We start from the raw sequence: 19,680 nt of genomic DNA, 5'->3' as shown, positions 1-19,680 counted from the left end.
ACACACGGGATGATATTCCTGGTGACATAGTGTTCGGCGCAGAGCTTGTAGTGCTAGGAGAGGAAGGAACTTTCCCCTGAGAAGGTCCCCCCTAGGGTAAGTCCGCAAGTCGCTTAAGTGAGACGGCCTGGCTGCAGAGGACGGTGCTCACCAGGGCCTCGAGTCCAGGCTGTCCGGGCTCCACTGGCACGGTGGGACAGCGGTGCCCCGCATCCTCCGGGCCCCGTCCGCCTCCTCCTGGTCACGGCCACTTCTGAGGCCCCTGGCCTGCCTATTGCTGGCCTGTCCTGATGGCCAGGCTGTGTCCCACCAGCGTCCGAATTCAGGGCTCGCTTTCAGAGCCGAGTATGGAAGCAACTCCTTCTTTTCCTCACCATGCCTTTTACATGCAATGTGTAGTTGATCTAATTTCTTAGTTTCCTATAGTTCTCCATCTCTAGGAACTTTGGGAAAATTTACCCGAGTCTTGTTTGGGGGAATATTTGAAGAGTCTCACCTGCTGTCCTCCTGTTTCCCTGAGGTGTCAGGACACACCTCCCCTGGGATACCTTCCACTCGCTGGACCTTTAGAGGCTGCAAAGAAACTGTACTGCTTTCTGTGCAAAAACTCTAACTTTAGCCATTTTCCATTTCATGCTTTGTAGAGCTTCCCTGGTGGTTCAGATGGTCAAAAATCTGCCTGCAATATGGGAGAGCTGAGTTGATCCCTGGGTCGGGAAGATCCCCTGGAGAAGGGCGTGGCAACCCACTCCAGTATTCTTGCCTGGAGAATCCCACAGACAGAGCAGCCTGGCAGACCTCATGGAGGACCTTATTGCCAGGAGGACCCTTCCTGAACCTTCCTGGTGCCTACAAATACATAGCCAGTGTCTTGTCACAATCAATATTCTTGGAAATAAGGAAAATTTATAGTTCTTAATACGCTGATTTTCTCCACAAATTTATTGACCATGTCAAATGAAGTTGAGCAAAACATGCTACATCAGAAAATTGTTTTTAATGTCTTTGTGCAATCTTCCTTTAAAAACAAAATGGGAGCATTTTAGTGCTGAAGCATTTTGCAAGTTGCCAGGCGCCGGATTGTATTTTGGTGTGTCACAGCAGAGGTTGTGACAGAACCATTGTCTTCTGAGGCAATCGTTTTCCATGGAGAACAGACAGCCTGGAAATGCTGGAAATTAGGGATCTTCTCATCTTTTGACCTAAAGGGTTGATCCAGACTCATTTACGGAGTTGAGGTGTGGAGTAAACGATGTTCAGGAAGGTTCAGCTTGGTAGCAATTACATAAGCAAAATCTCTGGAACAAAACAAGCAAATAAAAACATTGCTTTGGTGTGTGTGGGCCCCGATTGCACAACTCGACGCCTTGAGCTGACCCTGTAATTAGTCATGATGGTTCCTGACGTGGATGTACCTGCATGGGGGCGGGGGAGACACGGTTACACCAACAAAAACATTCTCATTTTTGCATGACCTGACGTGGCCTCCTTTCTCCCCAAGGGGAGCTCGTTTGGACAAATGATGTTCGCCACGGGCAGATTCTGAACTGGCAAATGCAGGGAAACTAACAAAAAAGCAGCAATCAATGGAGAAAGAAAGTCCAAATCAATTCCACAATATGAAGAGGTGAGAAGAGGCAGGGGCCGGCCCTGTGAAAAGCAATGAACTGGGAGAAAAACGTGGGACTCGGGCCTCTCTCCTCCACCTCAGTCAGACTGCGTGTCCCTCTTGAAAATGACAAGAGCCCTGGAAACGCAGACGTCAAATTCAGCAAATAGGTACCCTGTGTTTCTTCCGAACAGCACAGACTTTCTGTTAGAATGGGAATCAATCTATGAAAAGAAATCAATCTGTCAATATGTTCCTGTTTTTCTCCACCAGCAAGGAACTCAGCTCATTTTGAAAAGCCAAAAGGAACACAGGCTGCCTCTTAGAATGAATGCCCCAGGGAAGCTCAGCGTTTGGAGGTCAGATGTTCTTAGGAGATCAGGAGAGCTCCTCAGTCTGCCTGGCTGTGGGGAGGTGGAGAAAGCAAGCCTGGGTGATGCTATGAGGTTCCTCCACTCACTGTGGAGGGCGGGGCGGGCAGAGGAATCCACAGGGCCCCAGTGGTGAAAGCAGAAGTGTTAGTCGCTCAGTCGTGTCTGGATCTTTGCAACCCCACGAACCGCAGCCCGCCAGGCTCCTCTGTCCGTGGAATTCTCCAGGCAAGAATACTGGAGTGGGTTGCCGTCTCCTTCTCCAGGGGGTCTTCCCAACACAGGGATCGAACTCGAATCTGCCACTTGACACTGGGGAAGCCCAGAAACAGGACGAGGTGTACTACCTCCCATGCAGGGTTTTATTGAGGGGAAAAAAAGTCTTCGTCTGTCTAGTGATTATAATTCTCTCTCCGGATGAGCCTCATTTCACCCTGGGCTTCTCATCTTGAAGGAAAGAAAAAAACAAGTTGTATTCAGCTATCAGGGATTCTTGCAGACCTGGTAGATTCCCTTGTTCAAAGCTCTTGGGTTTGTGTGAAAAAGCAAACAAACTCAGAAAGCAAAACCCTAAAGCTTCCAACAAATTGGAAATACACAGTCAATGAGGGACAATATTTATCTTTTGGAGAAGACCTTTAAATAAAGACTCAGAGGAGGAAAAAAACAAAAACAAAAGAAAAATAATCATTTGGTGTATTTCCCCAACATATTGGATTTTTGATTGTCAGTATATGCATTTTCACTTCCGCCAAGACATCTGCATCCATCCTGCTTATTACCAGAGATTGAGCATCACCAGGCAAGACTGTTACTATGGCAAGCGCTTTTATCGGAAGAGGAATGTAAATGAGAGGAACTCACAAAATGTATGGCGAAAACAGGAAGGCAGAGAAAAAAAAAATTCTTCCTTCTTGGGCCTAAGCATTTTAAAGGAGATGGTGACCATGAAATATTTAACAATTACCTATTTAGGTAAGCAACCTCATTGTAAGAACTGTAGGAGGCACCAAGGCAAACACGGGAGGTTTCCTGATCTCAAGGACCTCGCATTCTGGTTGGGGAATCCTGCCATAATCAGCACAGATGGATGATCCCCTCGATGTGATACACACGTGGTGAACTGAGAAAGAAGCTAGAAAACAGGTGCGTTGGGAGCCCAGGTAAGGGAGATACGATGGGCGAAGTTTGATCAAGAAAGATCTCTTCTGGGAAAGGGTGTGTAGACCTTGTTTTTAAAGGGCAGATAATGTCGGGATGGATCAGAGACAGTTAAGTATTACGGAAAAGTTCAAATATATATTCGACGGTTTAAGGGGTTGACTAAAATAGGGAAGAAGTAAAGGGAAAAGCTGGAATCCAGATGAAAAAGGTAAATGCATCTCAGTTCTGGGGGGATTGCTTTTGAAAGGCTAAGGAATTCGGACGATACCCTGTAGGGAAGGGTTAGGGGCTGTAGGTTTCTGACCGGTCCTGGCTTCCCGCTTCTTTGTAAATAGGGACAGGTGTTGAATGACAGGTCCCCCGGTCCACCTTCCCCCGCTGGGGTCGGGCTGGGGGCGTGGACGAAGTCCTCATTCAGCAGTTCGCCCGCTCACCATCCAGCTTTGTTCTCATTCCCGTTCTGAGCTTGGCAAACACTCCCTGAAGTGTATTGTACTGTTTCCAGGCTACCCCTCACGTAGCACAGCCTCTGCAGAGTGTCGGCTCTCTGCCAACCAGCCCCGATCTGTTCCTGAATCAACATTGAGTGTCTGCAGCCATATCTCCCAGCAGCTCGCCAGCCCCCTGCAGGAACCCACCGGTTTCTAGGGGGTGCTGACTGCGTCCATGCCCTCTCACCATCGTGGGCAGGGCTGGGCGTCAGAGGGAATGGCTTGCACCCTCCACGTACTCTTGGCCTGCGTTCAGATAGTCTTCTGGTTGCTTCCGAATTGCGGACTCACATTTCCAAGTGCTAGAAAAGTCCAGTCTCCATCACCCTTCCCGAGCTGGCAGGCTGGATGCTCAGACCTGGTGGATACTCTGAATTCACCAGGAATCTCAGCTCAGCTTTTCCATACCCAGTCTACCTCCTGGCTAACCAGGCACAGGCAAGGAACATGATCTAGAAAGCAACGCACTGGGTATTAAACCTGCTCTTGTGTGAAATGCATTAAAAGAACAGAGAGTGTTAGGAAGAAAGCTGGAGAAAGAGGCTCAGTGTCCTTGGAGAGATCTGGGTTCTGGAAGTGACAGGTGTTCTTAGCCTCTGTCGGGTCTGACTCTCTGAGACCCTAAGGACTGTAGCCCACCAGGCTCCTCTGTCTGCAGGATTCTCTAGGCAAGAATACGGGCGTGGGTTGCCATTTTCAAGTGGTACTAGACGGGAAAGGAAGGGATAGATATGAGATTTGTTGTTTCTGTTCAGTTGCTCAATTGTGTCCGACTCTGTGACCCTTTGGACCACAGCATGCCAGGCTCCCCTGTCCTTCACTGAGATAGATAAATGGGAAAAAAATGGACCAGACACGGCGACTCCTCGGCCCGAAGGAACAAACAGGACGGAGTCCAAGGCGACTGAAGAGCTTCTGGTGTGGACGATGGAGAGGAGGCAGGTGCCATTAATAGAAATAAGGAAACAGGAGGGACATTTACCATCCCCACCCCGGGCTGGGTGGGTTGAATTTAAATGCTCAAGTAAAAATGGAACTCTTCCTCAGTGTCTTAGAGGGGGAAATGGTGCTACTGGGTGAATTTGTTAGTGAAGGGGAAAAAAAAAAAGGAACAAACTGGTAAGAGATGCAGGAATTAGCTCAGGGAAATGTTCATGTTTAAGAAGAAGTTTGAGGGGGGAAGAGGAAGAAAAGTCAATAAAGAGATAGAGAAGTGAGAGCCAAAGAGGTCGCGGTTGAGCCAAAGTAACTCAGGGTCACAGAAGTCAGGCAGCCCCAGATTTCAGAAGAAATAGACCAGTCATGTCACACGCTCTTAAGAAGTCATGGTGAGCGGGGAATAGCCCCAGGACTGGGAGAGAGGAGTTCACGCACGTTCACTGGTGCAGTGCACCCGTCCTGGTGGAGATGGAGCAGACGCCGCCAGCCAGGGCGTCTGTAAGTATGAATAGTTCGAGTTTACCCAGATCTGGATATGAATAAGCAGCCATCGTTGAGAAATTTGGCAGAGTCAAGAATGAGGGCTTCTGTTCAGTGTGGGCAAAGCAGAGACTGAGAAGATTCTGGATGAGGGGGGTCATTGTTTAGAAAAGAGGAGGAAGGTATTTTATGCTCATTTAGAAGAGCATAAAATGTAAAGTACTTTTGTACAAAATTTGTGCAACTGTAAAGCTGAGCGCTGAAGAACTGATGCTTTTGAACTGTGGGGTTGGAGAAGACTCTTGAGAGCCCCTTGGACTGCAAGGAGATCCAACCAGTCCATTCTAAAGGTGATCAGCCCTGGGATTTCTTTGGAAGGAATGATGCTAAAGCTGAAACTCCAGTACTTTGGCCACCTCATGCAAAGAGTTGACTCATTGGAAAAGACTCTGATGCTGGGAGGGATTGGGAGCAGGAGGAGAAGGGGACAACAGAGGATTAGATGGCTGGATGGCATCACCGACTTGATGGATGTGAGTCTGAGTGAACTCCAGGAGTTGGTGATGGACAGGGAGGCCTGGTGTGCTGCGATTCACGGGGTCACAAGGAGTAGGACATGACTGAGCTGCTGAACTGAACTGAACTGAAACGATGTAGAAAATAATAAACATTTTTTACCAAGAAACATCAATAGAAACCTATATAAATGGAAGGATCTGAATATCTTATCAGGGGAATCGTTAAAATATTTTGTTTTTTTCTTTTCTCCTTGTCTGTCTCTTTCTTTCTTATTTTTTAAGTTATGAAAATATGATAACATATTTATAGGAGACATAGAAAATACAGAACAAAATTACGTATAGTTCCACTATATACTACAATTGCTTGTTTTAAGTAGATAAATTAAGATTTTTAGTTGGAATTTCAATATCGAATTCTCCAAAATTAATAGAATGAATGTAGAGAGAAGTAGAATACAGTAAACCTGAAAGACGTTGTGAACCAATTTGACACAATTAAGATTTACACAATTTTCACACAACAGTAGGGTACAAATTTCTATTCCAGTTCCCATCAACTATGAACCAGGATACACTGGAGATGCTGGCACACTAAATCCAGAGACGTAACACCAGGTGCAGAGGTTTCATGGTGTAAAGGTGTTGAATTAACTCTCTGATAACTGATCGGCACGTTCAGCAAAGTCGCCTCTAGATCCCATCGCTCTTTATCTTTCTCCTTTAGCAGCTCCACAGATTCCGTGCACAGAGTGTCTTGAAGAACACTTGAAGCTAGGCGCCATCTCCATTTTTATTTGTAGAATCTGACAGCCCTGCCTACTCTCCGCGCCTGAAAACTGTCCAGGAATGTCCCCTCTGTGGGCTTCCCAGGTGGTGCCGTGGGAGGGACTCTGCCTGCCAACGCAGGAGATTCAGAAGACTCGGGTGTAATCCCTGGGTCGGGAAGATTCCCCTGGAGGAGGGCACGGCAACCTCTCCAGTATCCTTGCCCGGAGAATCCCATGGACAGAGGAGCCTGGCGGGCTATAGTCCATGGGGTCGCACAGAGTCAGACATGTCTGAGCACACACGTGCATCCCCTTCCGTATCTTTATTTTGGTGCAAATCATCAGTACCTAGTTCAGGATTTATTTCCTTTTTCTGTTAGTGAAAGAGGGGTGGTGGGGTCTGGCTTCTTGCTGCCCAAAAGCCGCTAAACAGGCCAGGATGGTGGAAAGGACAGTCTGCTGTATTTCAGACGCTGGGAACTAGGGAGGGAGGGGGGCAGACATCTGTCTGAAGCCTGACTCCCCCTACCAGCCCCCAACTAGTGGGGCAGGAGCTTAGACGGAGTGCGGGAGAGGGGGGATCTACATCCAGGAACAGTCATCTCTGACAGTCGCCTTCAGATTGGTCCTCGATGGTCTGATCAGCTCGTGCTGGTTGCTTTAGGTACAGCTAATCTTCAGTTCCAGGGCCCATTTTCCCCCATTTCTTTATGGCCAGTTCTCAGAGTGTGGCAGCTCGTGTCCTGGGTACGGTCTGGTCATCACGTAGTTATCCCGTCCACCTGGGGTTTCAGTATCTATAAGACAGCTCACACGATGTGGCTCAGAATATCATCTATAGTCCTTGAGAAAGAACTGAAGGTCCTTGACTATGGTTAATGAGTGCATTCTTATTATTTGGTCTCCTTTGACTGTTTTCCTCTGTCTTCAAGGTTCTCAATTTTCTGCCGGGCTGTGGGGTCCTCGTCCCTGTCGGGTCCCGCTCTGTCTCGTCCACATCGTCGACTCTTCTCTTAGGAAAGCGTTTTTGTGGACATCTCTTCTCTCCTTGGGCACCTCCACCTAAATGTGTCTGAGAACAAGCTTGTTACCTTGTCTCGGAAACAAGCTAATGCTTCACCCCTGGCCTCCCTACTCACGTCAGGGATGCTGCCTCCAGATTCGTGGTTGCAAGGGACAGAAACTCCTCGGGCCCAGCCGTGGTCAAACGGCAATCTACGGCCTCGGCGACGAACCTGCCTGAAGGGCGAAGGCGGTAGGGCCCAGGGCGGTGGAGCAGGGCTCAGGCATGGTCAGCACCCTTCTGGTCCCTGCCCACCCTGTCGGACGGCCTTGTTCCCTCTGGGCATGCGGGTCCTAGAGGGCAGCCCGGGCTAGACTCTGGCTCTGCCAGTTCACAGTACGACCCAGCACCTAGTTACCGACCCTTCCTGAGGCTCCCTTTCCGCCTCTGCCAGCTCCACTCTGAATTTGGTTCTCGAGAAGCAGAGAGATTTGGATGCACTTGGTTGTCTGAGGGGATAGTCTCAGGAGAAAAGGAAGCAGGGAAGAAGCCGGACAGGCTGGGGCGATGATGTCGTCTCAGCTAGAGTCTGCACTCCCTCTGATTCCCTCTGCACTCAGCTGATTCCCTCTGCACTCCTCTGATTCCCTCTGCACTCAGCTAGAGTCTGCACTCCCTCTGATTCCATGGGGAGCTCTGCAGAGAGAGGTGGTGTGCAAGGCTGGACCCCTTTGAGACAAGGACCCCGGAACCAGCCTGGGTGTCCCTGTGTTAGCTGGGTGCAGGTTGTCTTTGCAGGAGACGGAGCTGGGGAGGAATAAGCTCCCGGGAACAGAGGCTCCAGCAGGGTCAAGGCCAGTGGAGTAGGAAGGGGTATCCTGGCAACTGGAAGCCTTGATGCTCAGCAGTGGAGGAGGCCAGGGCAGGACGCCAGCAGTGTTCACACTGCATGTGGAAGCAGGATCCACCTTGTGGGTCTCAGTCACAGGAGGCGCATGCCTGCAGCGTGCTAAGGCGCTTCAGTCATGTCCGACTTTGTGCCACCCCATGGCCTGTAGCCCGCCAGGCTCCTCTGTCCATGGGATTCTCTGGGCAAGAATATTGGAGTGGGCTGCTATACCCTCCTCCAGGGGACCTTCCTGACCCGGGGTTCAAGCCAGAGTCTCCTATGGCTCCTGTATTGCAGGCAGATTCTTCACTGGTAAGTGACAAGGGGAGCCCCGTGAGAGATGCTTAAGTCATTATCTGGCATACAACAGGCACTCCATAAATGCTACATGATGATTAGAGCTACTTTTCCAGTTTTACTAGTAGCTCATGAGAGATACTGGGCTTCCCCCATGGCTCAGGTGGTAAAGAATCCACCTGCCAATGCAGGAGACGAGGGAGACGTGGGCTGGATCTCTGAGTCGGGAAGATTGCCCTAGAGGGGGAAATGCAATCCACTCCAGTATTCTTGCCTGGGAAATCCCATGGACAGAGGAGCCTGGAGGGCTACAGTCCATTGGGGCGCAAAGAGTTGGGCACGACTTAGTGATTGAGCACATGCATGAGAGATATGGAAAACAAAAAATATGTGTTTTGCCAGAGTTGATAAAACTTTTAGTTTTTGCTCAAGAATCTGTGGTCTGTGATCCATGGTTTTACCATTTTTTTGGTACCATTTCTGTAGTTCCAAATATTCAGCAAGGGTGACATGTTTGACTATCCTTTGACTGTTGGTTTTTAAACAGATTTTTCAGCATCAAATCCAAGGTCATCTTTGTTGTCAGTCAGGGTTACAGGAGGCTCCAAAGAAGCAGTTCTATCTGTTCTTACTCATTTCTTGGCGGCCTCTCCTTGGCTTTCTGTTCTGTGACAGTCCCAACCTACACAGATGTATTTTGCAAGCGGGATTTTGTGCTACACTGTATCAAGTGTATTATATTGCAGTCGTCATTCTAGACATACATCAGCTGCATTGCTTTCATCTGTAAATCTTGTAATTCCATCACAGAAGCAATCAAGTTGTCTATGGAATGATTAGTTCCCTACAAACACCTGGTGATTATGGCTCCTGCTTCTATTATCCACGGATGCTTTCTGATTTCCCCCTCTCCTTCCTCCATTATTTACTGGAGATTCAGGGTGTGCACAAATAATTCAGATTTATCATGTCTCACCAGTTATTTTATAACGTCATTAAGTAGGAAGATGATACTGTACTTCACAGATGAAAAAGTTAAAACAAAGAAATGTGTGAATTGAAGTGCGATGGTCCAACTGTAATTTTTATCTTAAAAGTCCTCAAGTTCCCTGGAATTGAAAATTTGGTTTTGATAGGAGTCCACCTTGCCCTTCATTTCCTTTGGGATCTCTCAAGCCTTTCTGACTTATTGGGGCTGCAGATGACTACCACCTTTTATCTGCCTAGAGAAAACCAAGGTTTATCATTGTAGCTTTTCCTAGTGCACCTACTAAATTTGCAGCCACAGTTTTTCTCTTTCTCCATCTCACAGTTATTTGGGAACACGTCCAAATGCTGTAATTTACATGGTCACTGAGCCAGAATGTATCATTGTGCATGGAATACGGGTTGTTCAGTCGCTCAGCCATGTTCGACTCTTTGAGGCCCCATGGAGCACAGGTGGCCCTCAGTTCAAGCTGGAAAGGCGACAGAGTCACAGTACAGGGAGGATGGTCCCTGGGCCGAGGGTGCTCCAGGCATGCGTATCCTCTCTTCCTCTGACAGATGATTAGACAGTTGCAGTTGGGATAAGAAGGGGAAATAAGAGGAAAGAACTGGGGTGGAAGCACCCAAAGTGTTTGGCTTGAGTGGGAAGTGGGGAGCAGTTGCTGTCTTCATGTTAAGATCCTGGAGTACCTTCCGTGTAAATGAGCTCTTTCCTGCTGAGGGCAGTAGAAATTGGTGTGGATGGTTAGGAACAGAGGATTGAGCTGTATAGCAAGCAAGGTTTTGAAATGTCAAATTTTGTTGTTTACTTGCTAAGTTATGTCTGATTCTTCATGACCCCACAGGTTGTAGCACGCCAGGCTTCCTTGCCTTTCACTATCTCCTGGATTTTGCTAAAACTCATGTCCATTGAGTCGGTGATGCCATCCAACCATCTCATCCTCTGTCACCCCCATCTCCTCCTGCCCTCAATCTTTCCCAGCATCAGAGTCTTCCAATGAGTCAGCTCTTCGCATCAGGTGGCCAAAGTATTGGCACTTCAGCTTCAGCATCAGTCCTTCCAATGAACACCCAGGACTGGTCTCTAGGATGGACTGGTTGGATCTCCTTGCATTCCAAGGGACTCTCAAGAGTCTTCTCCAACACCACAGTTCAAAAGCATCAATTCTTTGGTGCTCAGCCTTTTTTAGGGTCCAGCTCTCACATCCTTACCACAATTTGAATGCATCAGTTATTCGGCGTTTAGCCTTCTTATGGTCCAGCTATCATATCCATACATGACTACTGGAAAAACCACAGCTTTGACTAGACGGACCTTTGTCGGCAAGTTTAGAGGCTAAAAATCAAATTTCAGTCAGAGAAATTCTAGAAAACTAAGGACATGGTTGCTTTTTGACTGCATTTTGTTGAAAGATGGAGAGAACAGGTTGGCTCTTCGGAAACTCCACAGAGATTCTTAGACGCTGGGGGCCTTGGGGACGTTACCTCACCCTGCTGGCAAAGGCAGCTCTTTGGTCAGTGGGATTGGATGGAAGGAGGCTCCACTCTTACAAAAAGACCAGGTCTTTTCTGCGTCTAGGGAGTGGGTGGAGCACACTCCGGACCTGGTGTTTGCTGGCAAACAGAAGTTAAAAGGATGTTTAATCACGTTGTTTTTACATTTGGGGACAAGCAATTGTGGGAATCACAGAGTAGGCTTATAACTAGAATCGACATATTTGCATTGGATCTCATTTGCTTTTTTTCGTGTAATGATATCATTCAATTGATCTCTACATATTGATCAGAAACACGTGTTCACTTCATGAATAGAAGACGGAGAAGAGGTTCCCGAAGCAGCAGACTGGAGCGATGCCCTGAATAAATGCCTCGTTTACGGACACCAGTGTGGCTGTGTCCCCAACTCTGCCACCTGTGGGGGTTTATTGGTGCCCTAACAGCAACCGATGGGCCACATAAACACGTTGCATATTTATACAGAAGGCTCTGGATCAAACACGCTGCATTTGTGGGGTCAAACCTTTCCAGCTGCTGGCGCTCTACCGCCTATGCTCTGCCCGTGGTGCAAGCCATGGATAAAGTGCAACATATTTATTCTCAAAAACAAGACAGACTTACCCCAGTTTATTACATTTCAGCCACTACAAGCTCAAGATCATGAAGCCTAATGTTCCCGACTCACACTTTCCCACCCATGAGAGCAATGACCTTGTGCAGGTGAAGGTCATGCCCCCGGAGAAGGGCCGAGTGTAGACCTGGGTGAGTATACACAGGGGAGGCGGGCATGGGGGCCTTCCAGGGCTTGCAAACGGGGTCTCCTGCTCGAGGGTGAAACAGGGAGTGCGGCTGGAAACGGGCTGGTGTCTCTGGGGACCGGCAGCGGTGAGTTTGCTCTGCACCTGTCCTCTGGGCATCATGGGCTGTGTGGATGTGACGTCTGTGTGGAGGATGGGAAGCCAAGGTTGCCTCCCATCCACCTGCACGAATTAGCACAGCAGAGTGGAAACAGTGCACTCTGAAGCTGCACAGACCTGAATGTAGCTCCAGCTTTGCCTCTGTGTCGCTTCAGGGCTCTGCTGCCCTGAGCGGGGCGGTGCAGGGGCGATCCCTGGTTTCCTTCTGAGGGGCAGGGTGGCCGTGGTCACCTTGCCAGATCGCAAGCGCACTGCCCACCGTGTAATCAGAGCAGCTGGCAGAGTGGCCATTCTAGAGATGGGAGTAGTCGTTACTTCCTTTATCACCGCGGTACATACATCAAGAAGCATGTGAGGTTTTCTGGGTCTTTTCTGCTTTGCGTTGACCTGTAATACTAAGTGTGGAATGAAGTAAGCCAGAAAGAGAAAAACAAATATTGTACATTAGTGCATATATTTGGAATCTAGAAAAATGATAAAGATGAACCCACACACGGAGCAGGAATGGAGATGCAGACACAGAGAGCGGATGTGTGACACAGAGGGGAAGGGGAGGGTGGGGCGGATCGGGAGAGCAGCGCTAAGTGTGAGTTTTCCTAAATGAAGAGAGCTTTGTGGAGTTAAGTTTGCAGTTCTTGTAAAACTATCTAATTGGTAGGCTATCCATCAGCTCTGATAACACAGGACCCCGAATCATAAATGAACAGGATTTTCATCATTTTTTTTTCTCACCATTTCAGTTCTTTGACCAAAGTCAAGAATGAAAGGGAGAAGATGCTTCCTTAGTGGAAGGCAAAGGGGGATATTTTAAGTAAGTACATCTATGTTATGAGGTCATGGATCAGGATCTGAAACCTTATCTGCTAATTTTTCCTTCCATTTCGTTTGCAAGGAAGAGAATGACTGTCATTATCTGATGGATGTTTACTGTTGCATAGAGGGTTCAGCTCGAAAGCCTTATTGTGACTTTGGGGTCATTTCAGTCCACAGAAATGTGCGTGTGAGGAACGGGAAGCAGAACTCAGCTGCCTTGGTTTCCGGCGGGTTTCCAGCTGATGTAGGGGAGCTCCCTGAAACCAGTGCAGCCGGAGCCCAGGAACCCAGAAAGGGAGACGCTCCGTGCCTGCCCTTCCCTGCCCCGCACAGGACCCCCCGCAGCCGGCACCCAATGCCCTTCCGGCCACACTCTTGCTCCTACCGGCCTGGCCGCAAACAGGACCCTGGCGCTTTGTGAGTCCACCCAGTGGTTCTCTCTGTGAAGTTGCCACTAACACTGAACTAGGCCATCCTGAACCTTTGCTTCGGGGGAAACACAGCACTAGGAAGGTCCCGTGAGCCACTGGGTGCCACATTTTCACCAGCTGATGAGAGAGAGCCCTGCCTTGGAGGGAAGAAGTTTGTTTCACATGTCCTACAAAGGGTTTTGATCGCAGAGGAATATGGATAAAGCTGGACATGAAGGATATGAGGGGCATCTGAGGAGATGAGAGTGAGATGGAGCAGGACCCTGTGGGGCTCCTGGGCACAAAAGACGTCTGTGTCCCCCGTTTCTTGATTACAGGAATTAGGCTTCATTCAGGCTCCATGACCTTCTCTGAGTTCCAACAGGAAGGTTCAAACAGCTGCCAATCAGGGAAGGGAGGGGGTGCCGAAACCAGGAAAGAGCAGTCAAGAAACAGTAGGGCAGCCTTGGAGCCGGGCCCTGGTTCCCCTCAAGGGATACACAGGAAGATATCTTGGAGCTTTCTGCAGATACTGAAACCCTCACTACACGGAAGTTAGCTGCTTTCTGCCCACAAACACGGAGGCCCTGGACGGCTCGGAACCAGAAAGTTGATGATGCTGACTCCACTCCCTCACTGCCAAGCCATCAGAAGAGTGTCCACGAGCTGATCACGCCCTCTTTTAACCAATACCATACAATTCTTCACTACCCCCTCCAGATGGGGTCAGAGTTTTGAAGGCATTAGCCCACTGGGGCAAACCCCTTTGCCTGGCAAAGCAATAAAGCTATTCTTTTCTAGTTCACCCAGAGTTCAGCCTCTGAGAATTTATTCTGTCCTAGGTACAGAGGTCAGACTCAGCATCAAGAGCGTGGCGTTGCCTTAACTGAGATGCCATCTCCACTTGCTCCCATGGCCCAGCTTACGGTGCTCTCGTCGGGACAATGACAGCTGAGTGGGAAATGGGATTGAGGTACAAGCATCAGGCGAGAAGGGGCTTTCCCGGTGACTCAGTGGTAGAGAATCCACCGGCAATGCAGGAGCCACAGGAGACGCGGGTTCGATCCCTGGGTCGGGAAGACCTGGAGGAGGAAATGGCAACCCACTCCAGTGTTCTTGCCTGGGGAATCCCATGGACAGAGGATCCTGGTGGGCTACAGTCCATGGGGTCACAAAGAGTGGGACACAACTGAGCGACTAAACAACAGCCTGGCAAGAAAGAATGATGCACAAAGGGGATGATCTATAAGTCCTTAAAGCAGAGAGCCATTTTCCTATGCGTTTCACAGCTGGCTCCCCCGGCTCTTCCAGACAGACCTGTGCTGTCTGCGTTATGACAGCTCTCTGCCTTTGTCCCTTGCACTTTTGTAATGCGGGAAGAGAGAGATTAATTGTATGGTGAAACTCTTCCACAATTTGCTGAACCTCTGCATTCCTGACATTAATCTTTCCCCAAGTGCCCTATGATTAACTTGAAAAATCAACCGGGCACAAGCATAGACTAGATTCATGTAAATGGAAACACATAAATAGCGTGCGGGATGGAGAAGGGGCAAGGCTGTCTGGCTGCCGAGAATCTGTAGCAAGATGATACATGAAGCTTTTCTGCAGACTGCTTCATCCGCGGAACGTGTCGGTTATCCGTCAGCCGGTGCTCAGGAGTTAGAATCGCTTCTTCTGGGCAGGGGCCTGGTAAGAGCACAGACCGGGGCTCCATTTGCAAGCTGCTTTCAAGTCATGCAAATAAGGATAACGTTTCTGTCTTGATCTTTAACAGAAAATCTCTCTTCCTCTTTGTTTGTGGAGTTTAGCAATCAGGTGCCTTTACCTGGATTTTCCTCTTTGTGAAGAGATACGAAGCACAGGAGGTCCATTTGCAGATTTTCTAGACAACGTTCCTGCGTGTTTACATCAGAGATGCTCTCCTGACGCCAGCTCGGATTAGTCCTACGCAGTTGGCTAGAGGGCTCTGTTGATCTATTCGCTTTGTAAGTTCTGAACCTCCTTTTCCTGATCGGACGCTTCCACACGTGAATTTGTTCTTATGTAAATAGAGCTCTTGATCTGTGCTCACAGAATGATGAGGATGAGCTGGATGGAAAAATGGAGCCCGTGTGCAGGGAGGCGAACACGGCCCTCGGGTGAATCCACCAGGGGTGGATTTTACCCCAGAGGCAGCCCCGGGCGCCTGCAGTCTGTGAGACCCTGAGCTGGCCTTCTCTTTCAGCTGCAAACTGTCATCTGAGTCATTCGCTACAGAGTTTCACCTCAAAGGCTGGCAGTTTGAGAATAAGTATGCACCATTGTTTCACCGACTACTTTGAGATTGCTAACCCTTGGCAGTCTGCCCTGAACTACAGCCCCAGCACATGAACCCGTCGTCCACCAGCCACCTGATGGGGCTTTCCTGGTGGCTCAGATGGTGAAGAATCTGCCTGCAATGCAGAAGATCTGGGTTCAATCCCTGGGTTGGGAAGATCCGCTGGAGGACAACATGGCCACCCACTCCAGTATTCTGGCCTGGAGAATCCCACGAACAGAGGAGCCTGGTGGGCTATGGTCCACGGGGGTGCACAGCGTCAGACATGACTCAGCGGCTAAGCACAGCACAGCACAGCCCCCTGATAGAGGCAAAGCGATCAGGACATAATTAAAATGCAATTAGTCCAGTGGACAGACGTAAGTAGAGATTCTTAACAAGGGAAATGAAGCAATATGCTCAGGCCGTTTTCAGAGCTCAGTTGAAACTTAAATACATAAGTCATATCAAACCTGTAATGTTTGTATTTGAAGCAAAAATTAAAGTGGAATTTAGAATGGAAAGCGGCTCCCACTGATTATATTTTTTTCCTTTGTATATAGAAAGTGATTATATGACTGAGAAAGTTAAACCTTAGCAAAGGCTTGGATTTAAGTGAAAAGGCATGTAGGTTTATTTTCAATTATTCTTTCAATTAATGTTTATGGAGAGCTTCTGGGGTGCCTATCTCAGTATTCAGCAAATAGTCGTGAAGCTTATAGTGTCAAGAGCCTAAGACAAATACCTGGACGACAGTTTACGCGGTTACATTAAACAGGTCACACGCAGAATTTCCTGAGCCTAGCCCCCTTGTCTCTCATGCCCATGTCTGTTGCTGGGAAGAACAAGAAAATAATTAGAGATTTAATGATTACGGACTTGTTAGGACTTGATTACTAACTAAATTAATAATTTATTTTTATAGGCTAGATGTTCAGCTTAAAATCACACATGAGTTTATATATGTAAGGGAAGTGCTTTTGAAATGTAGATACTTGTAGGGGTATAATATCAGGGAGCCAGATTGGACTAAAATTTGGCAGAAACATCACTAACCCACACGAAACATTTCCTTAAACTAAAGGTAGTGATTAATACTTCCATGTCATGCTGTGCTGTCCTGAGTCGTGTCTGACTCTCTCTGTGACCCCATCGACTGTAACCCGCCAGGCTCCTCTCTCCATGGTATTTCCCAGGCAAGAATACAGGAGTGGGTTGCCATTTCCTTCTCCAAGGGGGATCTTCCAGACCCAGGGATCGAACCTGTGTCTCCTGCATCTCCTGCATGGGCAGGCAGATTCTTTACCTCTAGCGCCACCTGGGAAAGTGTTAGTTGCTCAGTCATATCTTTTTGTGACCCCATGGACTGTAGCCAGCCAGGCTCCTCGGTCCATGGAATTCTCCAGGCAAGTATACTGGAGTAGGTGGCCATTCACTTCTCCAGGGGATCTTTCTGACCCAGGGATGAAACTTGGGTGTCTCACATGGCAGGCAGATTCTTCACCGTCTGAGCCCAGGGAAGCCCAGGGCCACCTGGGAAGCATTTATTAAATTTATTAAATACTTACATAGCATTTATTAATGGAGAAGGCAATGGCAACCCACTCCAGTACTCTTGCCTGGAGAATCCCAGGGACAGCAGAGCCTGGTGGGCTGCTGTCTATAGGGTCGCACAGAGTTAGACAGGACTGAAGTGACTTAGCAGCAGCAGCAGCATTTATTAAATGCAAGGGATTGTTCTCAATTCAGTTCAGTTCAGTTGTTCAGTTGTGTCTGACTCTTTGCGACCCCATGAATTGCAGCACGCCAGGCCTCCCTGTCCGTCACCAACTCCCGGAGTTCACCTAAACTCATGTGCATTGAGTCGGTGATGCCATCCAACCATCTCATCCTCTGTCATCCCCTTCTCCTCCTGCCCCTAATCCCTCCTAGCATCAGAGTCTTTTCCAATGAGTCAACTCTTTGCATGAGGTGGCCAAAGTATTGAGTTTCAGCCTCAGCATCAGTCCTTCCAACGAACACCCAGGACTGGTCTCCTCTAGGATGGACTGGTTGGATCTCCTTGCAGTCCAAGGGCTCGCAAGAGTCTTCTCCAACACCACAGTTCAAAAGCATCAATTCTTCAGCGCTCAGCTTTCTTCACAGTCCAACTCTCACATCCATACATGACCACTGGAAAAACCATAGCCTTGACTAGATGGACCTTTGTTGGCAAAGTAATATCTCTTACACACACACAATTCATTTATTTCTTTGAAGGAGCCTTATGAAGGGGATGGACATCATCTGTGTAAATAAATAAATGAAGGGTAACAGAATGTGTCACCTGAAAATATGCTTTTTTGAGGTAAAGGAGCTTGAAAAACAGCAGGTGTAACAAGGGTGCTCCATTCCCCCTGCCTTCCTAAAGCCAGGAGATAAAGTGCCGCGTGGAAGGTGTCCTCCTTGTACCAGGAGGGGAGACACACTCTTCTGACCAGTGTTGGGGATGGAGGCAGGGAAATCTGTGCAAATAGATCTCGCTAGAGTAAGTCTAAGCTGTCCTTTGGTCCCCGTGTGTTTCAGTCACTTTTCCTCAAGGGTCTGTCTTTGTTCAGCCTGGTGTATGGACAGGGAGGTTTTGCGCCTCCTCTGAGTCTTCGTGTTTTCTGTGGGGCCTCACAGACGCGGACCAGCTCCTGTGCCTTTCCCCGGCTCGCCTGTCTTCCGTCACCTTAGCTCTCGTGCCCAGCTCTCCTGACAGCCTCGGTGGCCCAGCGCAGTGGGTATGCTCACAGCCTTCTTCATCTTGCAGGGGACTTAGGGGATGGTGGCGACCAGCAGTCACACACCCATCAAACACCGATTTATGGCAGGCCATGGAGATGCACAGACGGTCAAGACCCAAGCTTTGGCCTGCAGCTTCCCTTCTGGAGAGAGGTGGGGGGCTGGAAAGCTGGTGAGAGCAGAGGGAGACCCCTGAGAAGGGAGCGGGCGTGCAGTTCTGCTTAGAGGCCTCACAGAGGACTGGACGCTCAGATGCTTGGGCTGTCCTCTTAGAAGGTGGTCAGGGCAAGGTGAAGTCATGTCCAACGTTCCCCCGATTCTAAGCCTGGAGTTGAGGCCATTTGGTGGTTCTAGCTGTGATCTTGTACCAAGCAGAGCTGTGGTCGAGATTATGAGCGAGTAAGACAGTGACTTGCTAGGCTTGTTCCTTCTAATGGAAAGATCTAGGTCAACCGTAGGAGACAGAGGATGGAGACAGTGTCCTTCAGGTAAAAGCAGAAGAAACTAGAGTCTCTGGAGATAAACTGAAACCTTTTCTCTCGCCCCCTATTCCATTCAGGAAAAAAATCCATCAGCAACAGACCCTGACATTGACTCAATATCTAGGGTAACGAGATTGCAAAAGCTAACAACACAGGGGAAAGGAATACTTCCGAGATCTGTATAATCCAGTGGTTTTAGCAGCTATCTTAAATCACTTAGTAAACATTTCTGAGGTGCTAAAACATGCCGGGGCCTACAAAGCACTTCATGACGTGAGCGTGTGGGAATTAGATCCTACACATGGTGTTGTCTGCCACCGTGTACTGACACGTGTGCACACGTGTGTGTGTGTGTGCATGCATGTGCACGCCTGTGTATATGTATAATTTAACAGTCTCCAATAGCAACATGGGATGTCTCCCTCCCAACATAATCTACCTAAGAGCCTGCACCTAATCTAGTAGGACCAGGCTCACGGTCACACGCGCACGGTCACAGCCATGCACTTCTGCTGGCTGTTTACTTAGACTAGCACCACTGCGGGTAACTCTTTCCCTAAAGAAAGTGAAAGTCGCTCAGTTGTGCCTGACTTTTTGCAACCCCATGGACTACACAGTTCATGGAATTCTCCAGGCCAGAATACTGGAGTATGTAGCCATTCCCTTCTCCAGGGGATCTTCCCAACCCAGGGATAGAACCCAGGTCTTCTGCTCTGAAGGCAGATTCTTTACCAGCTGAGCCACAAGGGAAGTCCAAGAATACTGGAGTGGGTAAAACCCTTTCTCTAAAGCACATTATAACATGTAATGACTGCATTTTAATAGCGTTTCAAGCATTTGCAGGTCACTTGCAGTCTTTGCTAACTTTAAGAAGGGGAGCGGACTGAACATCTTGTAACAAACGGCTGAAGGCTCAGCGTTGGTCCTTCCGGCCAGCTCGAATTCCACCCTTGCGAATTATGCTGGGTATCTTTATTT

At 48.6% G+C, this 19,680-nt stretch overlaps 1 long non-coding RNA gene across 2 annotated transcripts; it reads left to right on the top strand.

Moving 5' to 3' along the window:
- The first annotated feature begins 3,153 nt into the window (after positions 1-3,153).
- Positions 3,154-13,960, top strand: LOC133258604 (uncharacterized). Of its 2 annotated transcripts, XR_009740097.1 has the most exons (3): positions 3,154-11,777; positions 12,673-12,743; positions 12,916-13,960. It is a non-coding gene; the product is annotated as an uncharacterized LOC133258604 (long non-coding RNA). The 2 variants fall into 2 exon arrangements; XR_009740096.1 differs by having other exon boundaries at positions 12,673-13,960.
- The last annotated feature ends 5,720 nt before the right edge of the window (positions 13,961-19,680 follow it).

The sequence above is a fragment of the Bos javanicus genome, chromosome 12, assembly GCF_032452875.1.
Source record: "Bos javanicus breed banteng chromosome 12, ARS-OSU_banteng_1.0, whole genome shotgun sequence".
NCBI lineage: Eukaryota > Metazoa > Chordata > Mammalia > Artiodactyla > Bovidae > Bos > Bos javanicus.
The sequence above is the reverse complement of the archived record's forward strand: the minus strand, read 5'-3'. Positions and strand labels throughout refer to the sequence as shown.